We start from the raw sequence: 27,293 nt of genomic DNA, 5'->3' as shown, positions 1-27,293 counted from the left end.
CAGGGCGTAGTGCTGCCTCTGAGAGGTTGATGCACTCAGCAATGGTATTGTTGATGCGATCGAGCCCCGCAATTATATTGGAGGGTGTGGTTGGGCGGGTTGCCACGAGGATGCGTGGGACACTCTCTAAGAGAGGAAGAGAGAGAGATCGTCGACCTTCTGGGCAAGCGGCATGATGATCCTCGGGTAAAGACCTTGCTCCGTCGGTGCAGATCAGACGGATGTCGAGCTGGCGGCGGACGCTGAGTCGACGAAGGAGACAGTGGAGTCAGAGTCCACCGGCATAATCCCGAAGTTGAGCTGGATCGATTTGGTGAGGAAGTCCTTCATGCTCTTGGTGAAAATGACGCCGGGCGGGATGCCATCAAGCTCGCTAGGGAGGATGTCACGATCACCCTACCTGGCGTGCCAACTGTCAGATTTAGTGACCGACAGTCCACCAGTGGATTACTCAGGTGGTAGATTTGTAGGTGGGGGAGATCGCAAGACCAAGAGATTGAATGGTAACACAAGGGCGCAAGGTTTTAGATAGGTTCAGACCTCCGAGGAGTAACACCCTATGTTCTGTGTTCTGGTGAATTGTATTGCTGGTATGAGATGCGAAGAGTTGATGTACCCTCGGGAGGGCACGTTCCTTGCCGCCTAATATAGGTTGACAACCTAGGGTTACAATCCGATAAGATCTAATCCTAATCGGTTGTTACATGGAAAGCAATCTGAATCGATTTACAACAAGTATCCCGTGATATCCGGGCAGAATACGTTTGCCCGACCTCCTGCCTTGTGCTCCACGCATTTTCATACCTTGGCCCACACAGCATGGTCGAGCAGGCCCACTTGCTAGGGCCGACTAGTATCCTGGTCGGTGGGGACCCGTGGGTATCCTTATTCCTCGGATACATATGAAACTTAGGAGCAGTGAAATAAGCCAACGCAGTAATTGTTGAGTGTGAAACCTTTCAAGGTTGATGGCTGGCACTGTGATCGTACGGTCGCATCAACTTTGATAAATTCTTTGGGAAATGGTTGTCATTACAAGAACTGGATTCTGTGCACTACTAGAAAACTCGATATTAGTATCGGTTCGTAGGGTGCATATCTCCCGAAAATGCATCCAGGATTAATCCGTCGAGATAAAAGGGGGATCTTTTATCATGGGTCCCAAAACTAGGATATAAGACCTCCTTTTAATCCCGGTTAATAGTACCAACCGAGATAAAACGGTCACAAGTCACAAGTCACACGATTTATCACGCGAAATATACGCGTGTGCGGTCCGTGGGATTCAAACCCATGACCTCAAGCCTCGCACAAAGCTTCCTTAACATCCCACCTACACACCACATCTGTCTATATAGGGAATGCTATCCTTTTGTATTAACTCATGGAGGACCCTTTAATTCGGATTAGTAACACCAACCGAGATTAAAAACCTCATTTAATTACCAACCGGGATAAAAAAAGTTCGAGGGATTTAGTACTTTCCCAGCCACACATGGGGGATCCTTTTTATCCCGGTTGGAAACACCAACCAAGATAAAAAGGGTCTGAGGGCTTTATTCTTTTTTCAGCCACCCGTGGGGACCCTTTTATCCCAGTTGGAAACTTCAGCCACCCATGGGGGACTCTTTTATCCCGGTTGGAGTTTCCAACCGGGACTAAAGGACCCCCCTTTTATCCTGGTTACTTTAGTCTCGGGTGGTAATACCAACCGGGACTAAAAGGTCACCCTTTAGTCCCGGTTGATCTTACCAACCGGGACTAAAGGGTCCCCACGTGTGCCTGAATTTTTCAACCGGAACTAAAGAATCCCCACGGGTGACTGATTTTTGAACCGGGACTAAAAAGTCCCCTTTAGTCCCGATTGCAAATACCAACCGGGAGTAAATTGTAGTGCACCCCCTTTTCACCCGAGTTGAAATTAAACCGAGACTAAAGAGGTGGTATCTAAAGTCAGTTCTCTAATAGTGGTGGTGTGGATTTTCACCACATTCTGGTTATTGTGACCTTATAATATTTGTTGAAAATTGTGGTATGATCCTGCACCACAATTTCTCATATTTTAGACACTTTGGTCATTGTGACCTTATGAATATTTATTAGCCTGTGGTATGGTTTTACACTACGGCTTCTCTTTTTTGCTTTAGCTTGCCTACAAGTGCTCGCTACAGCCTATAAGTAACGCAACTTAGGAGCAGTGAGACAAGTGCTATCGCTCGCATCCTGGTTATTGTGACCTTCAAATAGTTATTAAAGCCAGTGGTATGGTCTTACACTACGGCTTCTCTTATTTCCTTTAGCTTGCCTACAAATGCTCGCTAAAGACATGATGCATCATTTGTTGGAGATGCCAGCACTACTTCTGCTCAAGGCACTCCAAGAAGAAATTTATTAAGTAGTCATGTACGTACGACTGCTTAGCATTGGAGCGAGTTACATGAACAGTGCCCGTTCAACTTTAATGAGAGTCGGAAATCCACTACCTGTGTATAACATACCGACGTAGCTATGGTCAGGTTGATGCCAATATATTGTAAAGATTTTCCCGAGTCAAATCTCTGCTGCTTCGCGCGAAGACTCGACTCGGGGCATTTGTTTGGCAAGAAAAAATATACATATGTAAGAAAATGGTGTACGGAGGAAGATCAATGTGCAAGTCGGGGCACGTATATGTACTGAGGCATTTTGAGCCATTTTGTTTATACCTATATTATTCATGGTGATTCATGGTGATGGTGCTTATGATCGAGGTAATATATGGACATGCAAATATTGGTAGAAGACAAATAATTTGGGTCTTCACACGTATTCTTTTTGTTACATATGGGGAACTCCCTGGCTAACTAGTTTGCACGGAAGGATTAAATAAAGTAATGGCTTACCGTGGCATGGAAACGAAATTCTCCAGTGCTTGCTTGAACGGACAAAGCAAATAACTTATACGTGGGAGTTTTCTGACGTAAACAAGCTGAACGCCTGATGATGGCCTTTGTTTCCTAAAAGAGGCAGAGTCCGATTGATTTGTGTGTACGGGTGAGTTAAAAGATGGAAGCCAAAACGTTGAGTTGGAAACCGAACAAAAGTTCAGCTTGCTCCAACCGAGATTAAAGTGGAGCTTTTAGTCCCCCTCCAACCTTACCTTCTCTCCTCTCCCTTTCTCCTTTATCTCTTCTCCTATCTCTGGACGCAGGCAGTAGCATTTCTCTTCTTCCTTATCTTGTTTTCTCCTCCTCTCCCTTCCTTCCAAGCGGAGCGGTGGGGAGCATGAGTGGCCGGCCTGCTAGGGGCGGCAGGAGCGGCGCGCGGCCAGACCTCCGGCGGGGGCGCGGCTCCCGGCGGCCGACACGGCCCGGGCAGTCGAGGGGCCTAGCGTGGCGCAGCGCAGGCGGCCCGGCGCGACGCGGGCGGGCAAGCTGGCGCGACGCAGAGCTACAAGGCAAGCCACGGCGCGACATGAGTGGGTGAGATGGCGAGCGGTGAATAATTTGTTTGTGATTTTTCTGATGAATCCACCGCGTGTTGCGAATGAAATCGAACTCATGTGTTGTGAATCAGATTCTTGTGAGAATTGATTGGTTGTGTGTTCTTACTTGTGTGATGGTTATGTGAGATGAACTTATTTCTTGCTTCATTTTGTGAAGCGTCAATTGTTTTTTTATCTCTGTGGTGGAGTTGGAGCTCAAGGAGGTGGCACAGTGGTCGAGGTGGAGATTTTTGACCAATGTACCGCTGCCTATATAAATCACCGAGCCCTTTGGTTTGGAAGTTCACGACACGCCAGATCCACGCGCAGCAAAGCAGACGCACGCCGCCAGCCATAGCTGCACGATTGCCAGACTACGCGCCGTTGCCGTCGCCAAGCAAGCCAGACTACGCCGTCGCCGAGCAAGCAATTAAGCTACGCAAGACTCGCCGCACACCGGCCGACGGTTCTGTTAACTTCGCTGTCCGTTCCGGCAGCCATGTTTCAAGGTGAGCGTGATCTGCAAGCAATGAGAAAAACTACCTGGTGGTGTGTCGTGCCGTCCAAGATTGATCTAAAGTTTCCCGACTTCCTCGACGAAAGTGGAACGGCTATCATCCTGACATGCTCCGTTGATATGATGCAATTATATTGTTCCTATCGACGGCGGTGGAGATGCCTATAATCCAAGTCGTGGCATAGTGTATGGAACCAATCTTACTACAAGTTTTGCCTAATTGCTGAAGTGTTCAGCGCCGTCAAAAGCTTTCAAGCCGTGCCAAGTTAAAATCTCACCCGGGCTACATGTCTCGTTGGTGATCTCAGAAACATGGAGAAACACTCCTAAGTATCAAACGAGCGCATCTTCACTCATCTTTCTAAATCGTCAAAACCGGTGAATCATATGAAGTCTCACCTCTCTCCCTGACCGACGAGGCTGGGATTTGTTACTTTCCATGACCGACGAGGCTGGGATTCTTTTCATTCGCGACCGACGAGGCCGGACATTTATTTGAGATTTTATTATGTGATCCATATGACGAGTCTGAATATCTTCGCTAGAAGCCGACGAGGCTCTAGCACTTGAGAAAGTATCTTATTTAACAACGACCATAGAGCGTAGCTTAATGCGAGGTGTTCTGCAAGCTCACCTTATAGATGTAATTAACCGAACGCGCCCAATAGATCCTGGGAATTGGCGAACTACGCATTCTCTACAAGTCAGACCTCTCCTTAAACATCGATGCTGAAGACGGAAGAATGCAGAATCTTGAAGATCATGTATTTTGTATATTCAAGAAAGAATTAATGAAATATACTTGTGCATGTGTGCTGCCGTATTTTCATTTATGCCTTCATTTTGTTCTCACGAACACTTGTTGAGGTACGGGAGTGCTAAAAGTTTGACTAAAATTTGTAATATACAGGCCCTGCCGGCTGCCGCGTGCTTATGCGAGAAAGGTCCAGCATGCACGATGGTACCGCTTGTTCCTGACTGATTAACATGAGATAATGTTACGGTGCCTTTTTTATATATAATGTTATGTTGGTACGTTTCATTATGTTCCCATAAATTGAAAGTAAATATATTTGCTCCAGCTTGGTCTCTTTTTAGGGGTGTTTGGATACACCCCTCTAAACTTTAGTACCTGTCACATCGGATGTTTGGATACTAATTAAGTGTAATATAGTCTAATTACAAAACTAATTGCACAGATGGAGTCTAATTCGCTAGACGAACCTATTAAGCCTAATTAGTCCATGATTTGACAATGTGTGCTACAGTAACCATTGCTAATGATGGATTAATTAGGCTTAATAGATTCATCTCGTGAATTAGTATAGGGTTTCTGCAGTTAGTTTTACAATTAGCTCATGTTTAATCCTTCTAATTAGTGTCCGAACATCTGATGTGACCCTATTTTAGTACGTTGTATCCAAACAGCCCCTTAGACTCTTGTTGAAGCACCTTGCGACAGCTCGCCTTTCAAGGCATTTCCCTTTCCTCTTTAGGTAGCTGCAACCCATGAGCTTCTTCCCATTTAGAGCAAATATTACTTTTAGAACTTGGTCTTGTACTTTTGTTTTGTGTGTTAACATGAGTGTATCCTCATCACCTCGCTCACCAATATTGCAAACAAGTTTCGACATGCATCTTTGTCATAATAATCTAGAATAATTACTCTGTTGAGGATTTTCTTTCAGCGTGATGGATCATGATCAGAGCATTCATCACCTATAATATCTGTGTTTCGCGAGATACATTGGATAGGGTCGAGTGTTTTACCTTTTACATATTTGATACCCCTTCAGCGTTCACTTCCGCCGCTTGCATACTCAGTTAAGTTCTCAGCCAGCAATAGACGATACATGGGCTCTTAGGCCTGATAACGGCACACAGCCCTGAAAACTATTACATAGCCTCTGGCCCAACTACTCGGTCCCTGTCTTCGTTGCCAACGTTGACTCCATCACCTTGGTCGTGACGTGTGCCTCACACTTGACCAGGGTTTTTTACATGGTACGATTTGAAAACTAGTACACAAGTACAATATAGCATTCAAACTCAATCTTACACACTTCAACATGCTTTTTAACAATTTTTCGCATTGTTCCTTTTTTAAGGATCGATGTGAAGTTATGAAATCTCAATAATTGTATTTATTGATAACTGTGGAGCAAATGAAGGTCAAATCTTTAGGAAATGATTATTATTCAGATGTTGTTAGGACAATTCGACCAGAGAAGGGTTTCTACTTGATATTTTCCAACTAGCAATTTCATCCACCGAACAATACATTTGGTATTGCAACCCATTTTCAAAACTAGTTTGATTTGGTATTGGCACCCAATTCAATTCGAACAGCTCAATATTTACATCCAAACGGGCTGTTACATAATTTATTCACCACCGTTTACCTATGAGCCACAACCAATCAAGAATGGCTCCACAGAATATGCCTCCTAAAAGGGAAAACTCTAGCAGATTGCCCAAAGCGTTTTGTTCTGGTCCCTGCAGGTACAATCAAATAAATAACTTGAGCAAATATAATGCTTCCAAACACCACTGTGCTTGCTCAAAGCGTTCAGGCACCAACCTTGAGACATATACATGGCTTAAACCAAGAAATGACGTTAACAAAATCATGAAGCCCTGGCCACCATATTTTACAGCATAGTAGAATGCAGGGATAAGTAGGAACCGTTAAACGACAGCAATTAGTAGCCACTTCCGAGATGTCATCTTAATTTTTTCAATCAGGGGTATGTATGTTGCGATCAGATCCCATGTATAAGTGCAGGCGATCAGGACAATGGCATACCTGCATAAAGACATTATCCAATATGTGCTGAATAAAGTACCAGCTCTAAATGCTGAGATGATGATATTACAAAATTTGAATAATATATCAATATGATAATATATGTACAGTCAACTAAAGAAGTTCGGATAGTACAGTACCAAGAGCCCATGCTGTGTGATCCAGTATCTTCAGATAAAAACCTGGGATGATGGAAAATGTCAATAGCTAGATCAGGAACAAGTCCAACAAATAATCTTTGTTCTGAAACAGCAATTTCTTGGTGCTCCATCGTTCGACGCATGCAGGATCTTCTGGAGACTGAAAATTTCTTACAGAATAGTGTCAATGGAATAAGTACCGTACAGTCATCCTAAATATGCTGCCATGTGAAGTACATACCACTGGGTTGGGGTTACTTGGGATTCCACCAGCAGCCAGATCGGCTGTGACTGTCAAAGATCCTTCGTAAGCTGCTTTTGAACGATAGAAGATCACAATGGACAACTTAGGGAAGATAAAAGCATATAAAAGAACGCATAGTAGCCCGAAGAAGCATGATATTGAGGAGAAGAGCACTGCAAAAGTTAATTATTGCAGGTTGATTAGCTCACATACTGGCAAAGGGATGCGTTAAAAATTTATATTGTGTAAAACATACTAGCTCCTTTGCGAAGGCCGTCTTGGGAATTCTCAAAAGCTGCTTTCGTTATAAACCTCAATGGGGATGTTAAGACACCTGACGCAGCTAGTCCAGCAAAACAGGACTGGGAATATAACATATAACCAAATGAATCAAAACGTTTGCTAGGATTTCTCCAATAAGAGGGGAATTCTCGCAAGTGGCACCTGGATGAACTCTGGGCACATCAGGGAGAGATCACCAGTCATCCCACCTTGAACATGACCATTGGCAACACCAAAAGAAGCAGAAATGATGCAGGTACCGATAAAGGGTCCAATTCCTCCTTTTCCCAATGTTGCAACCACCAGTAGAAAATTGGCCTTTAGTCCCGGTTGGTAGGGTGCATATCTCCTGAAAATCCATTTGGGATAAACCAACCGGGACAAGGGGGGGTCTTTAGTCCCGGATCTTTCAACCGGTTTCAACCGGGAGTAAAGGTCACCCTTTAGTCCCGGTTGGTGTCACCAACCGGGACTAAAGAGCCTGCCACGCCAGGCGCGGGACAGGCCCTTTAGTCCCGGTTGGTAAAAGCAACCGGGAGTAAAGGGTGCCCGAAACCCAACCGGGAGTAAAGGGTTACCCTTTAGTCCCGGTTGGAATCCAACCGGGACTAAATGGCGCCCTGCATGGCACCCTGCCTGGCGCCTGAAATTTTCATGCATGCATCACGTACGTAGTACCGCGGCCCTTTTGTTAACCTTTAGTAGTTGAGATTTTTTTTAGAATGAAATCAACTAGTATTTAAACGAATGGGATTTGTAATTATACAATTACTATATATATACACAATTCAACTAGTACAAATCGATCATAATTAGCGCGTATTATATATACAAATAAATCAAAGTATCTATCTACAATCTTCCCGTCGAGGTGTTGCTGATCGGAGTGTCTAATTGTCGTCCATCGTAATAAAATTCTCCTTTTGAATTTACCACCTCGTCCATTAGGAATCCAATGAGACCTTCATATATTGCCGCTACTCTTTCTTCCTTCAAGAGTCCTTGTTGAATATTTAACATCTATAATTTGAAAATTTGTGAATGTTACACGAACAAATACATATAAGGAGCTAGAAAATAATTAACTAGTAATAGTTTTATTTTACGTACTTTAAAGTTGTGCGGCGTCATCTTTAGTCCCTTGGGTCCCATAAAACTGTGCATGTGCTCACAGATGTAGTAGCCACATAGATTATTCCCGGGTTCCTGTCTCAAGCACTTCAGTGCGGAAAAAAATAAGTTATAAAATATTCGTGTTATACAATGTAATAAATGTGCAGACTTCATACGTACCGGGAAGTCTGTGTTCCATGTAAGTTTTTCTTTGAATGGTCTTGTGTGTCCTTATGAATTGTTTCCATGCGCTGCGGATTAGAATAATGAATGATATAGTGTAACAGGGATAAAATTTAGGAAACAAACTTTTGCATAGAGATAAAGGTCCAGAATTATTACAAGCCTAGCATGTATTGCATGTCTTGGTACTCCACCGGATCTTTCCTCAACGAATCGAAGACAGTGACATGGCTTCTTTCAGGCTCAATTATAATAAGGATCCAGTGGAAGCTGCGTACGTAAAATGTTCATGCATATTAGAGCTAACTAACATGTAGAGATAAGAAAAAAGACATCGAAAGTAAACGGTATACACACACTTACTTGAAGTTGTATGGAAGTAGTATGAAATCCTTGAATGTTTGTTTGTCTAGGAAATTGTATACTTCCACCAAGGTTTTTTCCAGCGCTAATTGTATCTGTTGTTGGTTAACTACAGATGGATCCATGAAGCCTATATGTAGGTACGCCTCTCGGCGGCATGTCTGAATTAGCATCCTACATGAAATGGAAGATGAAGTTAGTACGGTGACGCACGCCAAAATTTACATGTAGAGATAAACTAACACTTAAAGAACCCAAGCGCTGATCAGAGAGACGTCCAGGGCATCATGTTGGTACACTTCGTATATATCCTTGAAGTCTAGCCACAGCACTTTCTCGCCTTCGTCGTAAAAATCTATCGGTTTTACCTTCAGGCCGAGCATCTCCCTCGAGTCGGCGGATGCCATCATGTACCATTGATGGAATGCATACATCTTTGTTGATAGCTTGCGTACCAATGAAGGCTTTACTAGAGGTTTGCCTAGCTCATAAGGCCATCTCGGCTTAGGGGGCGGTGCAGTTGGCGTCTCAACTTGCCCTAAGCATTCATCAAGTCACAGACCTGTTTCTTGCATGAACTTCAATACTTCTGCTTGTTGATCCAAGGGCATTGCATTTACCCTTTAAGCGTCTTTTTTTGATAAATGGCTCAGGTTGGGGACAGCACCACTGGAAGATGACTTTCCTTTCCTTTTATCCTTTTTATCAGCCTTTACTAAAGCCCATTCATAGTTTGATAAGAGTGGTATCCTTTTCTTGGCTCCTTCTTCCATCCTGATAAAAAAGTTTAAATCTCTTCGATTTACAAGCGGTGGCTCCATCTCCCTTGCTTTTTTTTCTTCGGCTTGTTTCTTGAACCACTCACTGGCCTCTCGTTGGATTTCTGCCCACTATTCCACATGAGACATTGCCTCCCAACGTTCCTTACGAGTCACTTTAGGCTCCTTTGTTTTCTTCTTTCTCTATCTTTGCTTGGGAGGCAGTGCTCGTGACTTCTTTAGTGGTGGTGCAGGTTCCTTCATGGGGGCCGCTCTTGGTGCCGGCGACAGTGATCGGGGAGGGGTGTTGTTATTATCATCGTCGCTCCCACCACCAGGATGTGGTGGAGATGGAAACCTTGATATAGATGGAAGGGACGGTTCTGGAGCAGGTTGTGCCGGAGATGACGGTCTCGAGCTATGAGGAGAAGGTCGCTGCTGGGGATCTACGGGAGCGGTCTTGAGCTCTGAGGAGATGGCTTCATGCCGGGAATAATGATGTAGCGTTTTCGCCATAGAATGATCCCATGAAGCGCATCTGCCAGTGTCTTTTTTCCGCCGCCTCCCGGGAGGTCGAGCTCTAGACCTTCATATTGGCTATCAACTATTTGCTCTACGCTGACGCTGGCGTAGCCAGGTGGAATCTCCATGCCATGACTGCTCTGCCCCGCCAGGGTTGCTAACGCACTCCCGTACGCTACCTGTACATATAGCAGAAGTAAACAAGTTAAACTCCGATCACGAGGCGTGGATCAATTGACAAGATTGCATAAATATTAAGTATACCTTAATAGTGAGGTTGCCGACCGGTGCATGCATCTCACATGTGGTGTGTTGCGTGATGGCATCCACGGGGAACCGTTGCTCCTCCATGGGTAACCTGGGCGTCTGCGCATCAGGGACCCCTGTAGAAGCACAACTGCTCAAGAGGCGTTGAGAAGGGATGGCGTTGTTAGGATTCAGCAATGCTCTAGATTTGACCAACTCTGCAACTGCGTGGGCCACTCGACGATTGATTTCCTCCATCATTCTTTGTGATATGAACCCGCTAGGGGTGATTCCCGATCTTTCGATGAGAGGCGTGGGATAACTCGATTGGTGGATGGAGACGACGTTCACGGCCCGACTACAGCCTTCCAAGCTGCGCCTTAGCAACCGATACACCACCTCCAATGGCTGCCGCGATCTTGTGGAGCGCGTCACCCGGCCACTAGGGCACTCGTCCTGCAAGCAATCGAAGAACTAGCAAGAACAAGTATAACAAGTACTGAATTTACTAGATGAAGATGAAGGTTTCCAACTCAATCTCAATAAGGTGGGGTTCCGAAGACAGCAAGACGGGCGGCTGATCCAGCACGCGCGCTTACAGGCAAGTAGCGAGAGCTAAACTTGATCTAAACAAAACCCAATCTGTTCGTGGCGGCTCTAATCCTTATTAATACCTAGGAGGACGACCAGGGGGGTGTTGGGGTCGTGCTCCAACCCTAGGACACGTCCCTAATGGACCCAACTTGATACACGGCCCATCGGGCCAAAATAGGGCGACGCAGCACCTGTGGACAGAAAACCTCTCGGTAGTATTTCGATGATTGCGGTCGCCTCAGACTAGATATGGACATGAGTCCGGATCCATATGAAAATAGACTTCATAAGGATTCCAAAGAGTACTTGAACGCCTAAAACGGAGTCTGGATGAGGTCGTGGCGGTCGTTGCAAGTTGGGCCAGAACTGTAGTCCGAATCCAGCACCAAAACGTGTTGGATTGGATCTCTTTCTTTCCTTGGGCCAAAAGTGACGTGGTGGCCTGGTGGAGGATGTTAGGAATACTTGGACTTGGCCCCCAATCTACTTCTTTGGTCCTCCATGCCTTCCATGTGTGTTTAACACTATTTTTGATCCATGTATGTATTTCTGAAATTGACAACGAATACACATCATGGTGCAGCATCAATTCATCAAATGTGTCACATATAATTATGATAAAGAATCGTTTCACCTCGGAGTCAAAAGATGCCAATATGGTTGTATCCAAGCATGTGATGTCCTCATCACTTTGTTCTTGTGCCTGCACTTTGGATTCTAGCATCTGCCTCCAGCTCTCCTCGATCTGTTCCTTTCTTCGCTTCCGGCTTCTGTACGATGCGCTGTCGCCTCGGAAAACAAACTTCCACGGAATAACCCCGAACCCTCGGCAACGTCCTGGGTGCTTGGGATTACTGAGGGCCAATGTGAGCTCATCATTTTCTCGGTCCACCTTCAGCCTCCCAGCCTTAGAATCTTCAATGTTCTTCACAAGATGTTCGGCCTTCTCACGTATTGTGTCATTGAAAATCAACGTCCCATCCTCTTGGCTTAGGGAGCCTCCATGAGCGTAGTACCAATTTTTTGATCGTTCGGGCCATTCAATAGTTGCAGGTACAATTCCCCGTTCGATCAGATCTTGTTCCATCTTCCTCCACTTTGGAATTGCTGAGCCATAACCACCTCGCCCCAGATGATGATGGTAGCCCTTCTGACTAGCATTTGTTGTGTTGGTCATGATCTTTTTCACACCATCTTCACTCCTCTTATATTCAACAAATGCCTCCCAGTGGTCCCTCAACTTTGGCCACGCGTTGAAGTCTGGAGTTCGGCCCTTCTTAATGTAGTGGGCATCCAGCATCTTCTTGAATGTCTGGAATTGTGTAGCCATCTTCTTAAGCGTCCACGCTTTCACATCCTTTTCAATATATCCTTCGAGGAATGTGAAATGGCTCTTGACATCTTCCCACAGCATATTCTTTTCTGTCTCCAGGAGGGCGTACAGATTAGTGCTTCTGCCCTTCCATTCTCTGATGCTGATAGGCATGTTGTCCCGGACGATTGCCCCGATCTAACTCACGTACTTCTTTGCTACTTTCTCGGGAGCAACCGGCCTGCCCTCTTCTGTCACTTCCGTGATGACAAGCCTCCCTTCCATCACCTTTGTACAACCTCGGGTCTTCTGCCCTTGCATCGATCCAGAGGGCTAACAGTACAAGATTCGTTAATTATTATGTAGTAGTAACGATGGCATGAAACAATACAAGATTTGTTATATATACCTCGCCGGAACCTTCCGCCACGGCAAGGTGTTGCTGGGGCTCTTGCTCTTCATTCCCATCGGCGGACATGTTGAGGAACATGTCCGCCTGGGTGCCCTTTTCATCGGTGTACGATAGTGGAAGGTTATCGCCACTACCATCACCAGCGATTATCTGCTCCATGAGATACCTTGCGGTCTCGTCGTCTGCCATTTCAACTATTGATTGAAACATACATGGAATCATCCATGACAGTCATAGAAATCGCCTTAGTTATATGTACATAAGGGTATATACATGAAATCATCAAATAACATGAATCCCACAAAGTCCGGAATATTTATACAAATTTCTACAAATTAGTAGTACTTTGTACGAATTTCTAGAAATAACATGAATTTGTACGAATTTCTAGCAATAACATGAATTTTGTACAAATTTCTAGGAATAACATGAATTTGTACGAATTTCACGCGGTCGACGGTGCCTAGGTTGGGACGGCGGAGGCCAGGGCGGCGGAACGGCGAAGGCGGGGACGGAGAGAGGTGGCCGTAGCAACGATTAATTTCTACCAAATTTCTACTAATTTGTCCATATTTATTGGAATTTCTAGCAATAACATGAATTTTGTACGAATTTCTAGCAATAACATTAATTTGTACGAATTTCTAGCAATAACATGAATTTGTACGAATTTCTATCAATAACATGAATTTTGTACGAATTTCTAGCAATAACATGAATTTTGTACGAATTTCTAGCATTAACATGAATTTTGTACGAATTTCTAGCAATAATATGAATTTGTACGAATTTCTAGCAATAACATGAATTTTGTACAAATTTCGTGCGGTCGACGGTGCCTAGGTTGGGACGGCGGCGGCCGGGACGTCGGAGGCGAGGACGGAACCACGGACGGTGCCTAGGTTGGGACGGCGGCGATCAGGGCGGCAGGACGGCGGAGGCGGGGATGGAACCACGACGGTGCCTAGGTTGGGATGGCGGCGGTCAGGGCAGCGGGACGGCGGAGGCAGGGACGGAACCACGACGAAACACGATTCATTTCTAACCTAGGCGGAGCGACCAACCTAATTACTACTAATTTACACTAATTTGATTTTCTAACACATATACAAATATCTATTGATTTTCTAACTAATTACTACTCATTTCTAATTATTTTCTAACTTAAAAAAAAGGCCCTTGCTGACGCAAGCCGATGGGCTTGCGTCAGCAAGGGCGGTACTCCCCGCGCCAGTGCCGGTGGACCTCGCGCGCGGTCGACGGTGGCCGGGGCGACGAGGTGGCCGGGGCAGCGGGACGGCGGCGGCTGGGGCGGCGGGACGGCGGAGGTGAGGACGGAGCGAAGGCGCACGGGACGGCGGAGGCGGAACGGCGACAAGGCGGCGACGAGGGGCGACGACAGACAATGAGGCAGCGACGAGGATGGAGGCGGCGACGACGCCCCGCGATGGAGGTGGCCGGCGGCAACGAGGTAGGGGCCGGGGCGCGACGGAGAAGGATCGAGGCAGGCCGGGGCGATGGAGGAGGAGGCTGTCTAGGCGTGGTCGGGCGGCGGGACAATGACGGCCGGGGCAATGGGGGACGACGACGACGGCGGCCGGCGAGGGAGGCGGACGGGCGGCAATGGAGCAGAGCGAGCGCGGGATCTTGACGAAAATTTGGCTAAGTGTAACTGGCGTGGGGGGTAGAAGGGGCTATAGTGCCTTTTAACCCCCCCCCCTTTATCCCGGTTCGTAATGGCACCCGGGACTAAAGGGCATTTTGTCCCGGGTCCCATCACCAACCAGGATAAAAGGCCCCCCCTATCCCGGTTGGTAACAGGACCTGGGACAAAAGGGTGCGTCTGCCAGGTGGGGCTGGGAGCCTACCCGTTTATCCCGGGTGCCACCACCAACCGGGATAAAAGGGGGGCCTTTTATCCTGGTTGCCAACTGCAACCGGGATAAAAGGGTACGTCCTGGCGGGAGTCGAAAACTACCCTTTTATCCCGGTTGCAGTTTGCAACCGGGATAAAAGGGGGGCCTTTTGTCCCGGTTGCTGTTGGCACCCGGGACAAAAGGTCCTTTTCCCAGTTTTCTTCTCCTGCCTGTTTTTTGGAAATGGATTTTATTTATGTTTTCACTGCATTTCAGGATGAAAAACAAAAACCTTCACATATTTTGTACATGCAAAAATATATTTAATTAACGAGTAAATTGACAGTAAGTGTGATTTAGTCATTAATTCTATACTAGTTCATTTAGCCTCTAAAATATTTGTTTTACTGCATCGCTGTGATCAAGAAATTATTCAATTAAATAATTTCAATGCGCAAAAAAATCCATGTATGTATATGGTTAACATTGTTTATGTTTATCTAATAAATATTCACCTAACAAATTTAAGAACACATGAAATCATACATAGGGTAAATTAAAAATTGTATCAATTACTACATAAAGGTCATGTAAATTTAGCGCATTACAATACAACGTTGTAAAATTTCTTCTTCACGAAAGTTCCTTGATCATGATCGCCGCGTAAGTACGAAGCCTCTTCTTTGGATAGCAGGATGCTTGGATCAACTTCAACGGTGAATGGAGGCATGCCATCAAACTGATCATAATCATCTGATTGGTCTGTTTTATCCTCGACTCCCATGATTTTTTTCTTTTACCTGGAAGAACTATGTGGCACTTTGGCTCCCATGTCTCTTCTGAATTTCTCTTGGGTTTGCTACACATGTCCTTCACATAGAACACCTGATGCACATCATTGGCAAGTATGAATGGGTCATCACTGTATCCAGTCTTGCTCAGATCTACTACTATCATTCTGTACTAATCTTTGGTTACGGCAGTTAGCTTCACCCAATTGCAAAGAAATAGAGGGACGTACAGCGGTCCGTATTCGAGTTCTCATATCTCCTGTATGAAACCATAATACGACTCCTTGCTATTATTTCTGTCCATAGCATCTATGCGGACACCACTATTCTGGTTCGTGCTTTTCTGGTCCTGGGCTCTAGTGTAAAATGTATAACCATTTATCTCATAGCCTTGGAATTTGACGATTGTGCTAGCCGGTCCCCTGGCTAACCAGGCAACCCATAAGTTGTTGGCGCAACCAGGAGGGAAAAGTTTCCATGTGATGACGGGTAAGCCAAGTATCGGATTTGGTCGGGTTTTTGGAAACTACCATCTGCCTGTGCTGCTCGATATACGGAGACACAAAGGATGACTGTTGTAGAACAGTGTAGTGTGCCATGTCGAACAAATCAGTATCATTGCTAAAACTTGATTTCCTTCCAAGGGTGCCCATTCCTCGGAGCCTCCCCTCGTGGCGTGAAGTTGGAACCCCAATCGAGTCAATTAAATCAATAAAATCAACACAAAACTCGATCACCTCCTCTGTTCCATATCCCTTGGCGATGCTGCCTTCTGGACGAGCACGATTAAGAACATAGTTTTTTAGGACTGCCATGAACCTCTCGAAAGGCCACATATTGTGCAGGTATACATGTCCGAGAATATCAATCTCTTTTACTAGGTGAATCAGTAAGTGCGTCATAATATTGAAGAAGGATGGTGGAAATAACAACTCAAAACTAACAAGACATTGCACCACATCATTCTGTAGCTTTGATCGCTTGGATGGATCGGTTGCCTTCTGCGAAATCGCATTGAGAAACGCACATAGCTTTACGAGCGGCAACCGGACATTTTCTGGTAGAACACCCCTCAGTGCAACCGGAAGCAACTGGGTCATCAACATGTGGCAGTCATGGGCCTTGAGATTTGTAAACTTCTTTTGTTTCATATTTATTATTCCCTTTATATTCGAGGAGTACCCAGACGGGACCTTCATACTATTCAAGCATTCAAACATGCTATCCTTCTCTTCCTTGCTGAGAGTGTAACTGGCAGGACGTAAGTAGTGCTGTCCATTATCTCTCTTTTCCGGATGTAGGTCATCTCGTTGCCCATGGCTTTCAGGTCCTGTCGTGCTTCCAATGTATCTTTCGAGGTCCCATAAATACCCATGAAGCCTAGCACGTTCACGCAAAGAATCTTCGTCAGGTGCATCATGTCTATTGCGTTGCGAACCTCTAGGTTTTCCCAATAAGGTAGCTCCCAAAATATTGACTTTTTCTTCCACATGGGTGCATGTCCGTTATCGTCATTCGGAACAGGTTGGCTACGAAGACCCTTTCCAAAGACTACATTTACATCCTTCATCATCTCGAAGACACGCTTTCCATTACGGTGTGTAGGTTTTTTACGATGGTCTGGCGCCCCTTTGAAATGCATCCCACTTTTTCTCAGCTGGTGGTGAGCAGGGAGAAATCGACGATGACTCATATAGACGACCTTATTACAATACTTCAAATACATGCTGTCTGTGTCGTCTAAACAGAGGGTGCATGCCCGATATCCCTTATTTGTCTGTCCCGAAAGGTTACTCAGTGCAGGCCAATCATTGATGGTTACGAACAACAATGCTCGTAGATTAAAGATCTCTTGTCTATCCTCATCCCACACACACCTTCTTCCTTCCAGAGTTGTAAAAGGTCATCAACCAACGGTCTTAGGTACACGTCAATGTCGTTGCCGGGTTGTTTTGGGCCTTGGATAAGCGCCGGCACCATAATGAACTTCCGCTTCATGCACAACCAAGGAGGAAGGTTGAACATACATAGGGTCACAGGCCAAGTACTATGGCCACTACTCAACTCACCGGATGGATGATCAGTACTTAAACCGAACCTTATGTTCCTTGCTTCACTTTCAAAGTTCGGGAATGCTCTATTAATTGATCTGCACTGGGCCCCATCTGCGGGGTGTCTCAGCATCTCATCTTCCTTACGGTCTTCTTTGTGCCATCGCATCAACTTAGCATTCGTCTTGTTCCTGAACAAGCGCTTCAAGCGTGATATTATAGGGAAATACCACATCACCTTCATGGGAACTCTCTTCTTGGGAGACTGCCCCTTGACATCACCAGGATCATCTCATTTGATCTTATACCGTAGGGCTTCGTAGACGGGACAAGCATCCAATTTCTCGTATTCATCACCACGATAGAGGATACAGTCATTAGGGCGTGCGTGTATCTTCTGAACATCCAATCCGAGAGGGCAAATAATCTGTTTAGCTTCATATGTTGTGGACGGTAATTCATTATTCTCAGGGAGAATCTTCTTGACAATGTTCAGCATCCCCTGAAATGCCTTATCGGACACACCATTTTTTGCCTTCCATTGCACAAATTCTAGTGTCATACCTAGTTTTTTATGGCCCTGCTGGCAACCTGGGTACAACAATTTTTGGTAATCATCTATCATGCGCTGCAACTTTGCTGCTTCCTTCTCAATTTCGCAATCTCTATATGCATCTCGTATCACCTGACCAAGGTCATCAGTAGGGCCATTTTCTGCAAACTCATCTTCATCAGCCTCGCCCATTGTAGTACCTGCAAAAGCTTGGCCTGCAACCCAGTCCGGAATGGTGTCATCTTCCTCCTCCTCCTCGCCATATTCCATTACGACCCCTAGTTCACCGTGCTTGGTCCAAACCAAATAGTTAGGCATGAAACCGTATTTAAACAAGTGGTTGTGAATAGTCCCCCAGGAATCCTTTGAATACTCCTTCTTATTATTGCATTGGAAGCATGGACAACATACGAACCCATTCTCTGGCTTGTTCGCTTTGGCCACTTCGAGAAAATAATGCAAGCCATCAATAAACACCTTGCTCCGCTTGTCTGCATTATACATCCATTGCCGGTCCATCTGCATCGTATTACGTATGAAAATGGATTACACTTGACAATGGATTACTCGTGAAAACTGATTAAAGATCCAAATAATATGGTACAATACAACAACATGAAGATCCAAATACACATATTTAAATTAAAGATCCAAACAACATGATACAATACAACAAGCCATTCACTGGTTATTATCTAGGAGGACTTTAAGCATCCTTGGACGGTGAAGATGAAGGTTCCGCTGACTCAGCCTCATCCTTAGGTTTATTTGTGCTTCCTGAAACGGTAGTACTAAGTGGACGTGAAACACCCGGGACTGAGGGTGGAGCATAACGACCACCAAAAGGAGGTTCCTGACCCGCGGCAATAGCTTCTTCATGACGTTGCTGCAAATAACGAAGCATTGCTTTTTCCAGCGCGCTCTTTTTCTTCGACTTATGCTGAGGGCCAACTATGATTTTCCCCTTTCCGAAAGAGGAACCACGATCGCCCCCACCATCGCCACTTCCTCCAGTAGCAGAAGCCATCTATGTACAAAAATTATTACCTTAACACTGCATAAGTTGTTGAACTTGAAGACCGTGATCATCTCGCGAGCATGTCCTCAACTGGGCGGCACCGCACTTCGTCATGAAAGAGGTTCGATTCTACGGAAAAGGGGACACGGTCACGATGTACGTATCCACTCTTTCTCGTAGAATCAAACCTCCTTCTTGACATACGTTGCTGCTCGATGGAGAACATCCTCTGCGAGATGACCACGGTATGCAAGTTCAACAAGTATGGATTTGAAAAAAAAAACTTATTGAATTTGATAAGTTCAACAAGTAGCATAAGTCATCTATGTACAAAAATTATTTCCTTACCACTGCAGAAGTTGTTGAACTTGAAGACCGTGATCATCTCGCGAGCATATTCTCAACTGGGTGGCACCGCATTTCATCATGAAAGAGGTTAGATGCTACGCAAAAGGGGACACGGTCACGATGTCCGTATCCACTCTTTCTCGTAGAATCAAACCTCCTTCTTGACATACGTTGCTGCTCGGCGGAGAACATCCTCGCAGAGATGAACACGGTATGCAAGTTCAACAAGTATGGATTTGAAAAACCATATTGAATTTGATAAGATAAATCGTCTAGACAAGGTAGCATCATTCTTAAACCACTGCAAGAATGCATACTATATATGACACATCAATCTCCCTCACATTCTAGCTCAAAATACCTCTCTATTTTCTACTTCATCACATTCTAGCAAATAATCTTTCCATCTCCAAAGCATAAATCAAAGCATAACATGAGGATGAAGTAGCAAACCTTCACAACACTTGTGTTAGCTGAGTGAAATTCCCACGAAAATGAGGGAAAAAACTTCGGGCAGCACCTCCCTTGCTTCGGCACCACCGGAGAGTAGGTGAAGCTCAGCTCTCTGTCAATGTGCTGGACTGGCTTGGGCTGGAGGAGGAAGAAAGTCCTCTGTCTTGGTATATAATGGGGATGAGTTTTTATCCCGGTTAAAAACTCCAACTAAAACAAAAAGGAACACCTTTTGTCCCGGTTGAAAGTTTAGTCCCGGTTGGAGGTTCCAACCGGGACAAAAGGGACACCCTTTTATCCCGGTTGGAGGCTCCAACCGGGACAAAAGGGTGCCGCCACCGACACCCCGCAACTAGCCGTTGCAACCGGGACTAAAGGGGGGCCTTTAGTCCTGGTTGCAATTACCAACCGGGACTAACTCTCCCCTCCATTTTTGCCTACCGTGGCGTACCCGTTTTGTCCCGGGCCAACTTTAAACCAGGACAAAAGGGGGCGCATCGAAAGCTAATTCTCTACTAGTGAACATCAACCTGCAATATTGGGGAACTCATAAGTGGCATATGGTACTTTTGGAGTAGTTACTGAAAAAGTGTCAATGGGATTAGTTGTGCTTACAATAACCACTACAAGTGAGCTCAAGAAGAACAGTGTGTACCCCAGGAAAATCCGCAGCCTAGTGTCTTTTTAAGGAAACAGGAGGGGTACTGATTATATATATTGCCCCTACTGATTATATATAAAAATTTAAAAACAAGTATAAAGTCTTGAAGCATAAATCAAGAAACAAAGAATGAAAGGAAGAAAATCAAAAAGATTACAATAAGTGTTCTAGCCATATGGACATTGGTAGTTTCCAATCCTCCTTTACTCGCAAAATAACCAGAGTAAAGATCGACCTGAAGCGTGCCATGCAGTCTTGAACTGAAGGTAAAACAAAGATCAAATCATTGCGTGTCATCCAAATGCTCCGACACATGATGATAATTATTTCCATAAAGAATGGCACCTGTAACTGGGTTTTAAAGTTGGGGAGAACCTCATAAGGTTCTATGTCAGTATTGACGAAGAGCCCCAGGTTTATCTAGCATTCTTGGGCAAAAGAACATCCAAGAAGTAAATGATAGAGACTTTCCTCTCCTCCAGACACACATAGGACCAAAGGCAAGACCATGTTCTTCCTTTTCAGTATGTTTTGTGTACTAAGTCTGTCCTTAAGCACCAGCCAGAAAAAAAACTTTGTGTTTCTGCTGGCATCAAGACTTCCAGAGCCAAAAGAAAACTGGGTGAACGTGCCTTTGCCCAATCAAATGTTTATACACTTTTTGCGAAGAGAACATACCAGATCCAGAAATGTATGTCCAAACATCTGGTTCATCAATGAGATGCAAACTTTCCAAGTCATCAGCTAGAACAACAAGCTGATATGTGGCCAGTGGCCATGCCTGAGAGAGGCAGATGAAAAAGTTGGTTCAACTCTGAAATTTTCTGACTTTTACTACTTGTGATGTGTTGTTTCTTTGTGAAGGAGAATAGTTGAGGGAAAGCTTAGCAAGGAACTCTTCCATTCCAAAGATCATTCCAAAGATAATAGGTCTTCCCATCTTGAATTGTTACTGTCACTAATCCTTTATATTTATCGAGAAGTTTAAGGACATCCTTCCACCAAAATGATCCCTTTTTAACATCATTAGGTAGATGACCGTTGCTGTAATATTTTTTCCAAACTAACTGGACCCAAGGAATGTCAACCCTATTAAAGAATTTATGGAGATTCTTCAGCATCAAAGCTTCATTTTGTGTCTGCAAATTAATAACCCCAAGTCCCCCTCCTGTTTTGGTAGGAAAACCATCTCCTATGCCACTTTTGGTTTCCTAAATTTTTCCACTTGCTTATATACAGTTTTATGTAACAAAAATGTGCTCATATAGAATATGGGCAGAGATGTAAACATTGAGTTAGTCAACTCCAACCTTCCAGCCTGAGAAAGAAAGATTGAAGTACATACTAGCCTTTTTTCACAACGTGATACTATTGGCAGGAACTCTTCTATTTTGGCTTGGTGAGGCCAAGAGGCAAGCCCAAATATGTAAAGGGAAGGGACCCCGTGGTACATCCAAAACTCTGAGCCAAAAAATCCAATCTATCAGCTGCTATGTTAATAGGGACCATCATAGACTTGAATAATTGACTCTAAGACCAGTGGATAGGGCAAAGGAGTGTAGGATATCTTTGAGGACCTGAAGTTGAACTGGGCAGCCTTCCATGATGATAAGGGTGTCAATCAAAAAATCTTGGCTAAATGAGAGAGGAATCAGCAACTGTAACATTCCCTAACACCTGGTATTATTCAACAGAGACTATAGCAGATGAGAGGCTAGGACAAAGAGGAGTGGTGAAAGAGGATCTCCCTGCTGCACTCCTCTCTTACAGTGAAAAGTCTTTCCTGGGACACCATTAAGTAGAATAGCAAAGCTGCCAGAGCTGAAAATATCCTTCATCCATCGAAGCCAAGTAGGGTTGAAACCTTTATGCTTCATTATAGTTAAAATCTCATCATGATCAATTCTATCAAAAGCTTTTTCAAAATCCAGCTTCAAAATCACTATTTTCTTCTTAGAACGTGACACAAGTGTAAATACACAAAAGCCCATGCTAGACAATCCTGAATGGTTCTTGATTTGATAAAACCATATTGATTTTTATGGATGAGACTCATAATGAGCTGTTGCAGCCTATTTGCCAGGAGTTTTGTGATGATTTTCATAGAAGAGTTCAGAAGTGAAATAGGCCTATAATCTGAAACTTTAGAGGCACCATCTACCTTTGGGATTAGAGTAATAAAGGAACCATTTATGTAAACAAATGTCCCTTGAATGGAAGGAATATATATAGATCATAAAAATCCTGTATAAAAATCCTGTTTAATAATAGACCAACATCTTTTTATGAAATCAGAGTTAAAACCATTAGGATCTGGAGACTTATCATTAGACTTATCATTAGGGAGATTTTTAACCACTGCATCAATTTCCTCTTCACTGAAAGGTTTATCCAGACAATGGAGATTGTCAGCAACCTGAAAGAGCCGCTCTAAATCAAAAAGTATAGAATGAAGTTCTGAGGTGCCAATCCTCTCTTTATATCCCCTGAATGGATAGACTCCGCAGCCTAGTGTTGACCTTAGCCTCATAGCATGTGAAAATGGCGGTTGTGCTAAGAACAAATAGCTGATAAGTCAAAAAAAATAATTCTTGCAGGATGGTAATTCTGCATTAAGAAAGCACATGTTCTTAGTTTCGATATAGTTGAGGTGTTAAGTAGAGAAGAACAATTGCAGAAAGATTTCGTACTGGAAAGAGGTACATGTAGTCTATTGTCGTAAGCATGCTGTTGAACCCAAAGAGGCATCCGTTCCCAAGTAGCCAGCAGATGAAAATACCCCAATATTTTTCCCTGCAATCAATGCACAGTTGTTGCACAAACCAATAATACTTGGTCAGTGAAGATAGTACTAGAATCATTCCACTATATACTACTACTACTACTACAAACCTTAGTTGCGGCAACTCTTGGATCTTCTTCCTTGTTTTCCATGTCTGGCAGTTCGATTGAATGGCCCTACAGATCAATGAAACAAGCACTAAGGGCATAGAGATCATGCAAAATATATTAAAAAAAACTGATTATCTCTAAAAGAGAAAGATAACTTACTGCCATAATAGTGTTGTGAGATATGGAACTGCACATTGAAAATATAAAGGAGTGGGAGCCTGGGCTGGTAGTTCAAGGAGACTGATGGAATAAAAGGAACAAATCAAGAAGGATCAATATAAGGTTGAATAAGACATGAAAAAAAGTTTTTTGAGATTCTAGGCCACTCGTATCACAGTTCATGATTGAGAATCGTTCTCCTCATAATCCAAAGAGTAAATGGGGATCAAGTGTGAACGCTGGGAGATCAATAAGTCAAATTTTAATATATAGCAACGTGTACGAACTGTGGGGAATGGATGATATTAGTGGAAGTATTTTAACTTCCTAAGATTGAACAGTTGTTCGCCGTGTGTCATTAGTCAGCAGCTCTTCTGTTTCCATTAGGCCATATGAATGCAACACAAGTTGAGCTGCCGCCCGTATTGCCAATGTGCAGAATGCCTAAGAGAATCTGCATATTTAAACATGATGCTAAGAAATGTTCAATGAACCACGAGGACGGTGGTAAAAAATTATTGAAGTCAGGAACATGCATAACTAAGTCTTGAAAATAAAAAGACCCAAATGATGCACACATATTTGTCAAGGACATGAAACACGATGGATAGGTTGCTTTATTTACCTACAAACGAGGCGGCTTTTCTAGGTACAGGATGACTATAAATTTGAAAAAAAATAACAGCACCATTTTTTTTACAATGACGTGCAAAGATTTCCATTGCCCTTAGGTGGTATTTGACTTTTATTTGGATACTGGAATAGACATGTTTGGAATTCCTTTTACTATATATTTTTGGAACTAGTTCATCAAATGGTTAGTTTGGACTAGATATTGTATTATGCATGACAATATAGTCTAGTATGTACGTGTAATCATTCTTGAATGAGCCAATATGAACTGGTAGATGATAATATGCTAGAATGAATCAGAAATAAGTGATTTGATGGAACAGTTCCCACATGACACGGCTGCCCTACCGGTATCTGTTCCAGCAGTTAGCATAAAGTAACATCTTAATGCAATGAATCATCTCCGACAATTTTTTCAGAAGATATGTGATCTCTTAATCATGTGAAAGCAAAGGTGAAGGTCTAAATATGGAACATTTCATTCATTGGCTATCTGCACATTTGGGCCTAGCAATCTGCACGTACTCAGTCATCTTGGATAATTTCAGTTGTCTTCATCAGAAAACAACGTAAAATTCGTACTCCCTCCGTTCCCATTTATAAGACGCGGTGTGACATAGTACAGTCGCTTAAAATAGACTGTGACCATTTATTTATCTTATACTATATTGTTTATAGTTATAAACTTATAGTCATTAGAGATCATTTATTTATCTTATACTATATTGTTTATGGTTATAAACTTATAGTCATTAGAGAGTACATTTGATTACAAATCTAACCATGTCAAAATTTACATTACAAAATAAAAAATATTGGCTAAATTATTGGTCAAAGATTGAAAACTTTAAATTTTGATATGCATCCACGTCTTATAAACAGGAACGAAGGGAGTAATACCTGAACTTAACAAAAAGCTTCATGTATACTCCTACGATTTTGGACGATCATTAGACAAAGTTATTTGTAACAGTAAAGTTAGTAAACTACACTGGCCTTGTCAAAACTATTACATAATTAGACAAATTTTTGTAAGGATTTGGTCAACCAGCAGCGGCAATGGCTTTTCAAATTCTTTGGTCGTAATAGGCCAAGAGACCCAGGAAACATGACTGTTCTTTTTGTATGTACTCCATGTGTAGGTTATGGTTGACCGGTCAAGTTTGTAAGGATTTTTTTAAAAACAGTTTGTAAGGATTGTTCTGCTGTTATCAACCTCTTCGCGTGATTGGTGTGGATTGGATATTTTGATTTGCGTGAAGATTTGTGGTACGACTACTACCGTTGGCCACATGACCGTTGTTCCATGATATTTCACTTCTGATGGCCCAAATTCAATTTCAGGATTTTACGGCCATCTCAACGGTTTATCCATTTTCTAGTGATTTTCTGATCTTTGGATGGCATATGTACGATTTTTAGCTACAAAGTTCGTTCAATAAATTGGAGCTACTCGTTTCGTCTCAAATTACTATTCGTTAGTTTTTCTAGATACATAATTTTTTTGCTATGTACCTCCTCCGTCCCAGAATATAGCTACATTTAGACATTTTCAAAGTCAACCTTTTCAATTTTAACTATGAATAATGAAATAGTGATAGAGACTAATAACATAAAAATGATGTTAATAGATTTATCGTGAAATAAACTATCATAATATGTAATCTTTTCTATTTGAAACAAATTTTTGGAGATATTGTTGGTCAAAGTTAAAAAAAGTTGACTTTGGAAAAAACTAAACGTAGCTATATTCTGAGACGAAGGGAGTATCTAGACATAGTATATATCTATGTGTATATAAAAGTTATATATTAAAAAAGTTAAAAAATAAATAGTAACTTGGAACAAAGTGAGTACAAGGTTCTTTCCTAAAGTTTAACTTAAACTCCAATTTAAGTCATTCGCATGGAAATGACGAGCCTCCAAGGGGACCTATGAATATGCACAAGGGGACCTCATTCAAGGAAGAATGTTGGATCTTTCTAGTGGAGGGATATTATGTCGTTGTCATAAAATTTCTTCATGATGGCCACCTGCAATGCTAACAAAGGAGACACCGTCATGTTTTGGCAGGACTTGTGGAATGGTAATGTCCTCCAGGGGAAATACCCCCAGCTCTTCTCTTTTGCAAAGAAAGGAAACATATCCCTTTTGAAATACTCCATGCCCAAAGCTCCTTGTTCTGGTTACCTTTGTCTCAGCAAGCTCATGCTCAACTCATTGATCTTAGAGACTATCTCTCCTCCCAACCGAGGGATGTTGAAGCCAATAACATCTAGCAATATATACGGGGTTCTTTTGAATTCACGAGCAAAAAAGCATATAGATGCCTACAGGGAAACAAGCCATCCTCTCCTTTGTTCAAATGGATGTGGAAATCAGAATCACAGGGCAAACATAAGTTCTTCTGGCTGCTACTCAGAGATGGACTCAACACCAGGAATCTTTTGAAAAGAGAACATATGCATCTGGCCAGCTACAATTGCGTGCTTTGTGTGGAGAATCTGGAGGAAACAGTCATTCACCTCTTCTTCAGTTGCCCATTCAGTGAGGCATGCTGGATTTACCTTGGCATTCAATGGGATATGACTTTACAACCTCTCCAGATGATCATTAACGCAAGACAGAGCTTTGGCTCAAATATCTTAAGAGAAATTGTGATTGTGGCCTGTTGGTCACTATGGTGCCACCAAAATAGCATCGTCTTCGATGGCCAATCGCTGTCATTTTCCCGGTGGAAGCTTAGTTTTGTGGAGGACATAATAGGGTTTCGCTTAGAGCTAAACCTTCAGTGAGTGCGAAGATCAATCTTTGACTGAGTAGTCTCCTTTGATGAACCATTTTCTCTCTTTCTCTCTTCACTATCACCAGGTATAAACAAAAACAATAACCAGATTTCTTAGGCCTTAACCAATTTGTGCAA

The 27,293-nt window shown here is 43.4% G+C and overlaps 1 pseudogene; it reads right to left on the bottom strand.

Moving 5' to 3' along the window:
- Window positions 1–213: 213 nt before the first annotated feature.
- Window positions 214–25,293, bottom strand: LOC117861788 (equilibrative nucleotide transporter 3-like; annotated as a pseudogene).
- Window positions 25,294–27,293: the final 2,000 nt, after the last annotated feature.

Source organism: Setaria viridis, chromosome 6 (assembly GCF_005286985.2).
Source record: "Setaria viridis chromosome 6, Setaria_viridis_v4.0, whole genome shotgun sequence".
Lineage (NCBI taxonomy): Eukaryota > Viridiplantae > Streptophyta > Magnoliopsida > Poales > Poaceae > Setaria > Setaria viridis.
Note: the sequence above shows the minus strand (reverse complement) of the source record. Positions and strands in the feature narration are given on the sequence as shown.